At 42.0% G+C, this 10,146-nt stretch overlaps 1 long non-coding RNA gene across 1 annotated transcript; it reads left to right on the forward strand.

Annotated features, from left to right (window-relative positions):
* Nucleotides 1–313: 313 nt before the first annotated feature.
* Nucleotides 314–818, forward strand: LOC122804048. Its single transcript, XR_006365154.1, has 3 exons — nt 314–349; nt 664–667; nt 722–818. It is a non-coding gene; the product is annotated as an uncharacterized LOC122804048 (long non-coding RNA).
* The last annotated feature ends 9,328 nt before the right edge of the window (nt 819–10,146 follow it).

A 10,146-nucleotide genomic window follows, 5' to 3' on the forward strand; every position in this document is an offset into this window, starting at 1 on the left:
TGTGGGCAAGCGGGGAGCATGTAGGTTTGTGTGTGTGGGCAAGCGGGGAGCATGTAGGTTTGTGTGTGGGCAAGCTGGGAGTATGTAGGTTTGTGTGTGGGCAAGTGGGGGAGTCTGTGTGGGCAAGCTGGGAGTATGTAGGTTTGTGTGTGTGTCTGGGGGATGAAACCCCAACCATGTCTTTTTGGGGCAAATCATTCCTTTTTTTACTTCTGTCCTTCCTTCCATGCACAATGTAATTATGATGATCTTGGGAAATATTTTGCTATCCTTACATGATGCTTGTGCATGCATGTACAGACTACAGAGTTGTGTGTGTGTGTGGGGGGGATGCAAGCAAGGAGTGTGTGTGTGTGTGTGGGATGCAAGCAAGGAGTGTGTGTGTGTGGGGGGATGCAAGCAAGGAGTGTGTGTGTGTGGGGGGGGATGCAAGCAAGGAGTGTGTGTGTGTGGGATGCAAGCAAGGAGTGTGTGTGTGTGTGGGATGCAAGCAAGGAGTGTGTGTGTGTGTGTGTGTGGGGGGATGCAAGCAAGGAGTGTGTGTGTGTGTGTGTGTGGGGGGATGCAAGCAAGGAGTGTGTGTGTGTGTGGGGGGATGCAAGCAAGGAGTGTGTGTGTGTGGGGGGGGGCAAGCAAGGAGGGTGTGTGTGTGGGGGATGCAAGCAAGGTGTGTGTGGGGGGTGGTGGGGTGTATGCAAGCAAGGAGCGTGTGTGTGTCCAGCAAGGAGTGTGCATGTGTCAGAGGATGCAACTACAACAATGTCTTTTTGGGACAAATCATTACTATTTTACTTCTGTGCTTCTATGCACAATGTAATTATGGTAATCTTTGGGAATGATTAATTTTGCTATCCTTAGATGGTGCTTGTGCATGCATGGACAGACTACACATTTTGGTGCTTGTGCATGCATGGAGAAACCAGAGTGAAGGGGTCATGGGAGATTTTTTGTTTTTTTTTTGTTTTTGTTTTTATTGCTTGTGCTTATGTACACAAAGTAATGAACGGGTCACTGAATTTTAATTTTTGTGTCTGCATATGTGGCCAAAGATCACAAGGGCTTCTTGAGGGAAATGCTTCATTGTGATGTACTTTTGTACTTACCGTGCATACAGACTACTGAAGATGTTGTGGGGGGAAAACGGGCAAACCTTACCATAACGGGGTCATTGGCAAAAATGTTTCTTTTCTTATTTGTGCTTTTGACAACAGAATTTAGGGGTCTTTGGGGAAATTTTTTTTTTTTTTTTTGTCCTTGTGCATACATGCACAAAGTATACAAGGGAGCCTTGTGGAAATTATTCTTTTTCATGTCATTTGCTGCTTGCTATGTGTTCAAACACACTGCTGGAGAAGTCATTGTGATAAATGTTTCTCGTTGTGCATGCATTGAAAAATAACCAAGGGAGCCTTGGTGAGATGATTCATTTTGATGTAATTTGTTAGTGCTTGTACATAACTGGACAGACTACTGAGAAGGTCATTAGGGGAAATGCTTCATTTCTGATGCTGTTTTGCAAAGATTCTTAGGTGCATCAAAGCAGTTGGTAAGTTAAGTACAGTGATACATCTGTATCTTTTTTTTTTTTTTTTTTTTTTTCAATCCTTCTTTATTTGGGACATTTTAATAAAAAAAGTTTCAAAACAACCATGTCACAAATAAGTTTAGAATATCCCTTGTTGACCTACTTTAACGATAACCTGAGGTACATCTCTTGACTTTCAAGAACAAGTCTTTGCACATAACACGATATACATTGTTTCAATTTACTGACTACTTCCCCCAATGAATAAAATAAGTCTTCCATGTTAAGAACATTAATTCAGCCTGACAGACTGGTTCAAATGGGGAAACAGTAACTTTTTCAAGTACAAAGTTAAGATACCAGTGAGGAGCCACATGTTTCTTAGGCAGACGTGCAACATCCCCTTCAAAAACTGTTTAACTTGAGTAATATTAGGAAAGGTGGGAATCAGTCAGACAAGCAGAAATGGCTGACAAATATATTTTGACAGAGGAATAAGAAAGGCCAAAGGACAGTAACTCACATAAATCAACACCTGAGGAAGTTCGGCTTGAACTGGCACCAAATAGAGCATTTTTCACTTGGATCATACACTATTTCCCCAGTATCGGCTTTTTCACCTCCTTTAGTACCTGTTGCACAAACTCAGAAAAGTGTCTAAAAGGTATTAAAATTTTTATCAGGCAGTTAGCTGAAGGTTCATCAGGCCAAGGTATATCAAAGAATCCCAGTCTTGTTTGAGCGGATTCAATCTGTGGGGAAGTTTGTAGTAATTGCTCATGGCCAGATAGAAAAGGGAGAACCATTGTTGCCTGGGCCAAAAGGAAGTCACTATTGCATTTTTTGGAGAATCCTTTTGTATCTTTAGAAGAACCCTGGATATTAGTAGAAAGGCATACAAGAACATTTCTTTCCAAGGGAAGGCGAAAGCATCTCTTTTGAGCATGTTTGCAAGGAGTCCTGGAGCAGAATTGCTTTAGTTGTCTGTTCTGAAAAGAGGCAAAAGAGATCTACTTGAGGTGTTCCCCACAACTGGATCAATTCTTAAAAGAACCCAGGGTGGTTTCCACTCATCTGGGTCTGTCCTGGTCCTGATGAGCTTGTCTACAATCAGGTTTTGCTCTGATGGAACGCACAAAGCCTGCAGACTCAAACCGGGCCGACCTGCTATCTTCCATACTATCACAGACGGTAAAAAGGAGGTAGGATCAGGAACCCCTTGGTTTATATACCACACCACTGTGGTATTGTCTGTGTACATTTGCAGAGGTCTTGGGGGCTAGACATAATTTAAAACTTAAAAGCACTGGTCACTGTCAACATCTCCCAGACATCCATGTACTTCTGTCTGAAGGGCTTGACAGAGCTTGCACTTTTACCACTTTTGGAAACTGCACCCAATCTCAAGTCTGATGGATCTGTAGTTAAGAACTATATGGGGGGTCAGAAGGGAGAGTTGGAGACCTTGACTGTAAGACATCTGGACTACAAACCAAAGAAGCATCCGTTTTACAAATCCCAGAAACGGGATCTGAAAGGACAAAGGGTGTAAATGCTGAATCCAGACTGATCTGAGGTGCAATGTCATTTTCTTCATGTGAAGTTTGGTCGGGGGGAGCATGAGAGTCGTAAGTGATAGTTATCCCCAAATTTTTAGAAATTCCTTTGCAGATGCAACGATTTGATAAGGAATAAATACTGAAACATCTCTTCTTTGTGTAGAGGAGGAAGACTGGTTCTTCCCAAGGCAGAATCTAAATAGACATCCTAGGAATGTAATTGTGTGGAAAGGGAAGAGATTATTTCTGAAGGTTGATTTGAAGACCCACAGTTATTTGAAGGATTCTGAATTCTGTAAGTACTCTTGACAACTGGAAACGGAATCTGCAAAGATAATACAATAGATCAAATACGAGATATAGGAATGCTTTGAAGCCAACAATAAGTATTGACTGGGACAAGACATTAACCTTGGTGCTAAGAACATATAATGTAAATCAGACTTCACAGTGGGAATGTGATGACGGGCATAAAGCCTGGAAAAGGACTGGAGAATGAATGGACTGAAGGAATAACATTTTGAAATGCAGACTCTCGGCAAAAAGATTTAGAAAAGAAAGATCCGATACAGGCTTCAGGAGTCTTCTGTTTTTGGTACCAGAACAATTCTTTAAGAAAAGGTTCTGCCTGAATGGCAGAGAAGTACAGGTTCTGCAACTCTCTGTGCCAGAATATGGTGAAGAATGGGTGGAAAGAAAGAAACTTCATTCACTGGGCAAGGGGAGAGTGATTCCCACTGGCAAGTGCAATTTTGCTGATGTATTCAAAACCTGTTTTGTAACCATCTGTTACCATAAAGGAAGATTAAATCCCTGAAAAATGGAAAGGTTGCCAGGATGGCTGGATGGAAGAGAGGTTGGAACAGGCAGTAGTGATGCTGATAGAGGCCTGCTCTTGATTTTTTTTTTTATTATTTTTTTTTTATGCTTTTTCCTTCTGTTTGGAGCCTCCTTGCCACTGCTGCTTTAAAAAAAAACTATTTGTTGGCTCCTTGCTCCAGTTTACTGGAAAAAGGAGCTGAAATAAAGGGGAATTTATTTTATTTCCTTTGAAAAATCGAATCACTTCTTTGAAACCTCAGCTGCAGAAAGGCTAAAAGTCTCTAAGGGAGAAGTTGAAATTTCAGTTTTAACATGCATCTTCATGAAGAGTTTGAGAATGAAATCAAGTCAGTCTTCTCAGTATACTGATGGAGAAGCAGCAGCTCTAAATAAGGAAATCGGCAGCATTGTAAGCACACTTTAAAATGTGCTTAGCACTTGTAACTATGGCATTCTCAAAAGAAGGAAGGTTAACTATAGATTTCTGCATATTCACAAAAGGTAAAAAAAATACTTTAGCACAGGAACTTTGACAGTTTAAAATACTGGAAGTCACAGTACTAGAAGAATAAACTTGCTTACCTAACCCATCAATTGCTTTCTTATCCTTGCCAGAGGGAATGGGGTTGGCAGCAGTACACTGTTTAGCAGAAGCAGGTTTAGATGGAGAAATCACAGCTAGATTTATCTTGGGAAAGTATAATTGTGTAAGTAAACTTATAACAGTGGATGTTCAAGTGATCATTGCTGCAATAGTGTAAGCTATATGGGTTTATATCCTGCAAGCGTACAACAGCCAGCTTCCCTTCCACATGCCCCAACATTTAGTTAGCATGAGCTGAAGGTCTAGGCACCAATGTCTTCAGAGCATTCTTGCCAACAGAGAGAGGGAGGTAGAGCCCTGAAAGAACAATGCTAGGAACAGCACGAAATAAAAGTCCATACTCTGGCATAACCAACACACCAAGAGGAATGGAGGATGGGAGCAGCAGCAATCATTTGAACATGTAATGCTGTGCAAATAAATAACCATAACTGTACTATGTTCTTCGCACGGATCACTACTGCAGTAGTCTAAGCTATATGGGTAGATTACCATAGCTTATATATTATTGGAGGTTTAAGGAAAAAAGTCTAGGAGCCCCTGAAGAATATTCCTAGCAAAGTCTGATCTAAACCTAACAAAAAAAATCAGGCTTGTACAGCTTTGTAAAAGTATGTAAAGAGGACCAATCCAAACCTTTCCAAAAAGCCATAGATGAAGCTAAACCTTGGAAGGGGAGACCTTGACTTTGCCTGGCACAGTTTTGTTGTGGTGAGTATAACAAAAGATAACAGCCTAGACAACCATTTGGAAGCAGATCGTCTCTTATCTTCATAAGAAATGAACAACTGATCCAAAGCTCAGAGATTTATTTCTATCAAGATAATTCTTGAGTTGTCTGTGGGCATCCAAGGAATGGAGACCAAACATTGGTCCTTTCCTGTGTCAGACCTCAAAGGGGCAAATCCAGACGCCCTAAGGGTTACAGATACCAGGCACAAGATTCATACAGGTCAAAGCAATGGTGCGCTTCTACTTCCAAATCTGGAGGAGATAAAGCGCAAACCTACAGAAAACAGTCCCAATTAATTCCCTCTTCCTTCACCAAGCCCCTTTCTTCTGGGGGCACCCTTAGGGGGATAATTAGCACTTTTACACAAAATTGGCAGTTATCATCCCAGGACTAGTGGATGATAAACATGGTATCAAAGGGATACAGATTACGGTTACAAACTCTGCCAACGGCAAATGATTCGCACGATCTGCTTTAAAATCAATGACCAGAGGCACAAACAGGTTTACATCCATCATGGATGTGGGGGCCATTTCAGCCAGTACCAGAATAGGAAAGGGCACTGCTATTAGCAATTACTTCAGCAAGATGGATCTCCTAGCTACAGGCCCTCATGGCAGTGGAGCCTTTTATCATATTTTACCAGGACCGGGTATCTCTGAGGACAAATCCAACATTTATGCCCAAGGGTGGTTTCCATTATGGCTCTTAACCAAAGTATTCACCTGCCAACCTTTTATCCAAATCCACAGAACGGGGGGGGGTGGAATTCCTATTCCTTGGAGACGCACACAGCTAAGATTCTACCTGAGCTGGAATAAAGTTCTAAGAAAAAAATGAGCAAATACTAGTGGCATATGCTGCAGGATCAGAAGGAAAGGCTATTTCAAAGCAGACTATAGAGCATTAGACTCGCGCCACCAGAGCTGCAGCTACTTCGGCATGCTTTCTCGGAGGAGTACCAACCAAAGACATTTTAGAGGCTGCCAAGTGGAGATTTGCCTCTACTCTCAATCCAGGGAAGGCTTTGCCAATGCAGGGCCTTATAGCAGCTCCTAATGCTGGTTTGCTCCAGCCTCCCAAACATAGCTTTGGGATTCTACCCAAATGTAATGACTGCAACAGTGAAACACTAAACATAGTACAGTTGTGTACACGTACAGTAAATGTAGATGTTCGATTGTATTCACTGTTGCAGTCCAGGTTACCCGACTGCCTACTATGTTCGATTGTATTCACTGTTGCAGTCCAGGTTACCCGACTGCCATCCCCCTTTCTTCTGCAGTTACTGTCCTCTATCTTCTACTACCTATGTGGTGTATTTGCTTGTAGAGGAGGGTAAAGTTTTTCTATTTTTTTGGATATCTTTTTGTGGGCACCTGACATTTGTGCAAGAAAAACTGAGGAAAATTGCATCGGCTGTTTGTTTTATACCCCTTGACAATGGCACATCATGGAAGAGGAGACGGCAACTGGCAAAGGACCCAAGACTTTGGAATTCAGGCTGATTGAGGCCAACCTGCCAGCAAATTACCCAAATGTAATGACTGCAACAGTGAATACACTCTTAACATCTACATTTATGGTAAGTGTAACCAACTGCACTTGTCCTCATATGCAGTCTTGCATATGGAATTAGAAGAAGGCAGGAGGCCATGAACCTCAAGGCTGGCAGTATGTCTGGCAGACAGCAGGATTTTTGTGGCCACTAGTTTGAAGTTGGTTTTCAAATTAATTTGTGTCTCTGGTGTGAGGAAAGCCATCTAGGAAGTTGTATTCAAGCTTGCTCCCAGGAATATAAATTGACAGGGTACCAAGGGTGATTTCTTTTAGTTTATGGTGTACCCCAGACAGGTGTGAAACCTTTTTACAAAGTCCAGCTATTTCAAAAGTATGTCCTGGCTTTCTGACTGAATTACAGATATGGGTATATTTGAATATTTCTTTACCAGAAAAATGCAATAAGTGTAGCTAGGCAGTTTGTGAATACCCTGGGCACAGTCAATAAGCCATAGGGCAGTACTGAGAAGTGATGGTGTGTGTAGCCCGCTTTGAAGCGTAGGTATCTTCTGCTAGATTCACTGATTGGGATGTGCAGGTATGCTTCTCTGTTGGCATCCTGGCATCTTTGCCTAGCATAGGAAGTAATTGGGGAATAGTCAGCATCTTGAATTTTGAAATTTCCAAAAACCTTTTTAAAAGTAGACTGGGACAGGACGGCATGAATTGTCTAAGACTGTAGTAGAAACCTTGTCCCTCTTCCTCTTCTGGTACCATTTGAATAGCCCCCATGCTTGAGAGAAAGTAATAGTTTTTTGGGCCTCTGCCCACTGATGATTGGCCTTGGTGTAGGCAGTGTGCAAGTATAATCATTATCCATGGGACACTATTTGAAATCCATTTCTCCTGGGTAAGGAGCTCAGAGTTCTTTGCATGAAGAGCATTCTTTCCACGCAAAGGGGCAGTTAGTTGAGAAGTGACTGGAAATTTTAAAAAGGCATTGAGAGAGATTAGCATGGGGGGGGGTAGTCTTGTTGTCCCTAATTTGGAAGTGGAGGCAGCCCACTGCTTAGTGTGTCCCCTGGAACTGAACCCTGGGGTTTTTGCTGAATCTGGGTTTGGCTTGAGGAGACATGGAAGAGGCTGGAAAGGAATAATTCTTAGAGGGCCAGTGCCTACTAATTCTAGGAGGCTGAACTTACAGGAAATCTTAACAGTTTGCATAGATCACGCTTTATCTTTTTTTGAGAACTTCCTCAGCCTTGTTTCCAAACAATTTATCTTTAACATGATCAAGCAAGGTTTGCTCCTTAAGCCAAGCGTGACTTCCGAGCACAAACACAGTAACAGCAGCCCTTCCAGAGGCCTCGAATGATTCAAAACCTCATTGCAAAGTATGTTTTCAAATTTGTTCAGCAGATTGCATTACATCCTGTAATCCTTTATTTTCCAAACAGTGATGAATCAACATAATTTTCTGTTTCAGCAGTGCAATAACATGTTGCTGATTCTTTAACATAAGAAACTGGCAATTTAAAAGCACTAATGCCCAAGGTTGGAGAAGTGAAAAGCCATCTATCCCAGCACCTTGGAGTCTCAGAAGTGGTAGGCTTTGTAGCAGTAGAAGCCTTTGTGCCCCAGTGAAATAGTCTCTGGATCTGCATGAGGATTTTTAAAAAGGAACTTGTGTGACTCTGGGACCCTGGCGTATCTGTCATGTGTTCTGGGAGCAGGAGACAAGGAATTGGGGGCCAAATTCCCAAAAAAAAAAATCAAACCGTATCTATTACAGGAGGAATAGTTAAAGGCCTATGCTGAGGTAGGAGTAATACGTAAGCCTCTTTTTGAATCCAAAATATACTGGCTTTCCCAGTGGAAATGCTTAGTGTGTAAGGTTTGCACAAAAGAAAAATCCTCTGGAGGGGGAAGCAGAGGTAGTGTAGTCATCTGCATCAGAATACTCATAAGTAGATAAGGGCCAATCCCAGATCATCAGATGAATCTGACAAAAATGAATCCTGGTCCAAACTACTTCAGTCCTAGGACACTTAAGAAGGGTGGGGTTGACTAACCCTGATTATAGATCTTCAGCCATTATTTGTTTTTTAGGCATAGAGGCCTGAGCATGTGGCCTGGGCGTCACTTTTTTTTTTTTTTTTTTAGGCATAATTCCAGATTTAGGCCTAAGTGAAGAAGGAAGTGTCTAATATGCAAGTCCATAGGCATGAATACACCCTCAGAAGCCAGTGCTTGCACAGCAGCTCTGGACCCATCCAAGGTAGAGATTTACGCCGGTTCCAAAGTTGAAGCATCTCTATCTCGGTAGAGGCGAAAATATACAGAGTGCGCTGATTAAAGCACAGAAACGACAGCAAGGTACATCACGGTCAGGCCCTATGCGAGTAATGCAATTTAACTTTTACTGACATAGGAAGGGGCAAGGAAAGGTTTCCCCAATGGGGTACTTGGCTTAAGTTGGAGGCTTCGGTTGTGAAACTAGAAAATGACAATTCAGGAGTCTGCCGACCTGCACTTGCAAAGTGCTTCTGTTTTGGGCACTGCACAGCAAGAAACTGATGTAATGGCATCAGCTGCATGTTGTATATCCCTGACTCATTGGAAGATGGGACAGCAATTGATGCAGGACCCAAGACTTTGTTAATCAGGCTGAGGGCTAGCTGAAAGCAGATAACCCAAATGTAATGGTTGCAACAGTGAAAACATGAATAACATCAGTGTTTGTATGTTTTCATTTTTAATTTTTATAGTCTACTGCAGGTAATGCAGCACGAGGCTGGTTGACTGCAGAATATGCAGCGCAAGTTGACATTCCATACACATTTGTTTATTCACTGGAAACAGTGTGGCTTTAGCCATAGTGTGGCTATAGTCTATATACTGCATGTGGGTGCATGACTGTACCTGGATAAAGATTCTATCTTGTACCATGATAGAATTGAATAACAGTAGGTGAACTTCACAAATGGAAACGATTGAACATAAAAGCAAGAATACCAGTCCAGTTTGCATTTCTAGTACAAGAAGAAAGTGGATGGTGAAAGTATTGTTTGGATTATGGCTGCCATGTCTGAGTTACTTGGCTTAAAGTTTAATAAAGCAGGTTCTTGTACACTTGGACGACAAAGGTAATGAAAGCATTGTGTGCTGCAATGTTATGCATGGCAAATTAGCAGTGTTGACAGGGCAAAGTGACAGGGGAACCTGTGCATGGAGTCCTTGACATTCCTTATGATATTGGATAGGGCAGTGTAGGTGGCTGACACTCGGAAATCCAACAGTAAGGAAGATTGTAATTGTGCATGATTTATCTGCTATTATGTCACATGAAAAGTCTGTGCTGCTGTAGTAGGTGTGCTTATAGTCAATGTTATGTCGGTTATCC

The sequence above is a fragment of the Protopterus annectens genome, chromosome 6.part0, assembly GCF_019279795.1.
Source record: "Protopterus annectens isolate FY-2018-M chromosome 6.part0, PAN1.0, whole genome shotgun sequence".
NCBI classification, from domain to species: domain Eukaryota; kingdom Metazoa; phylum Chordata; order Ceratodontiformes; family Protopteridae; genus Protopterus; species Protopterus annectens.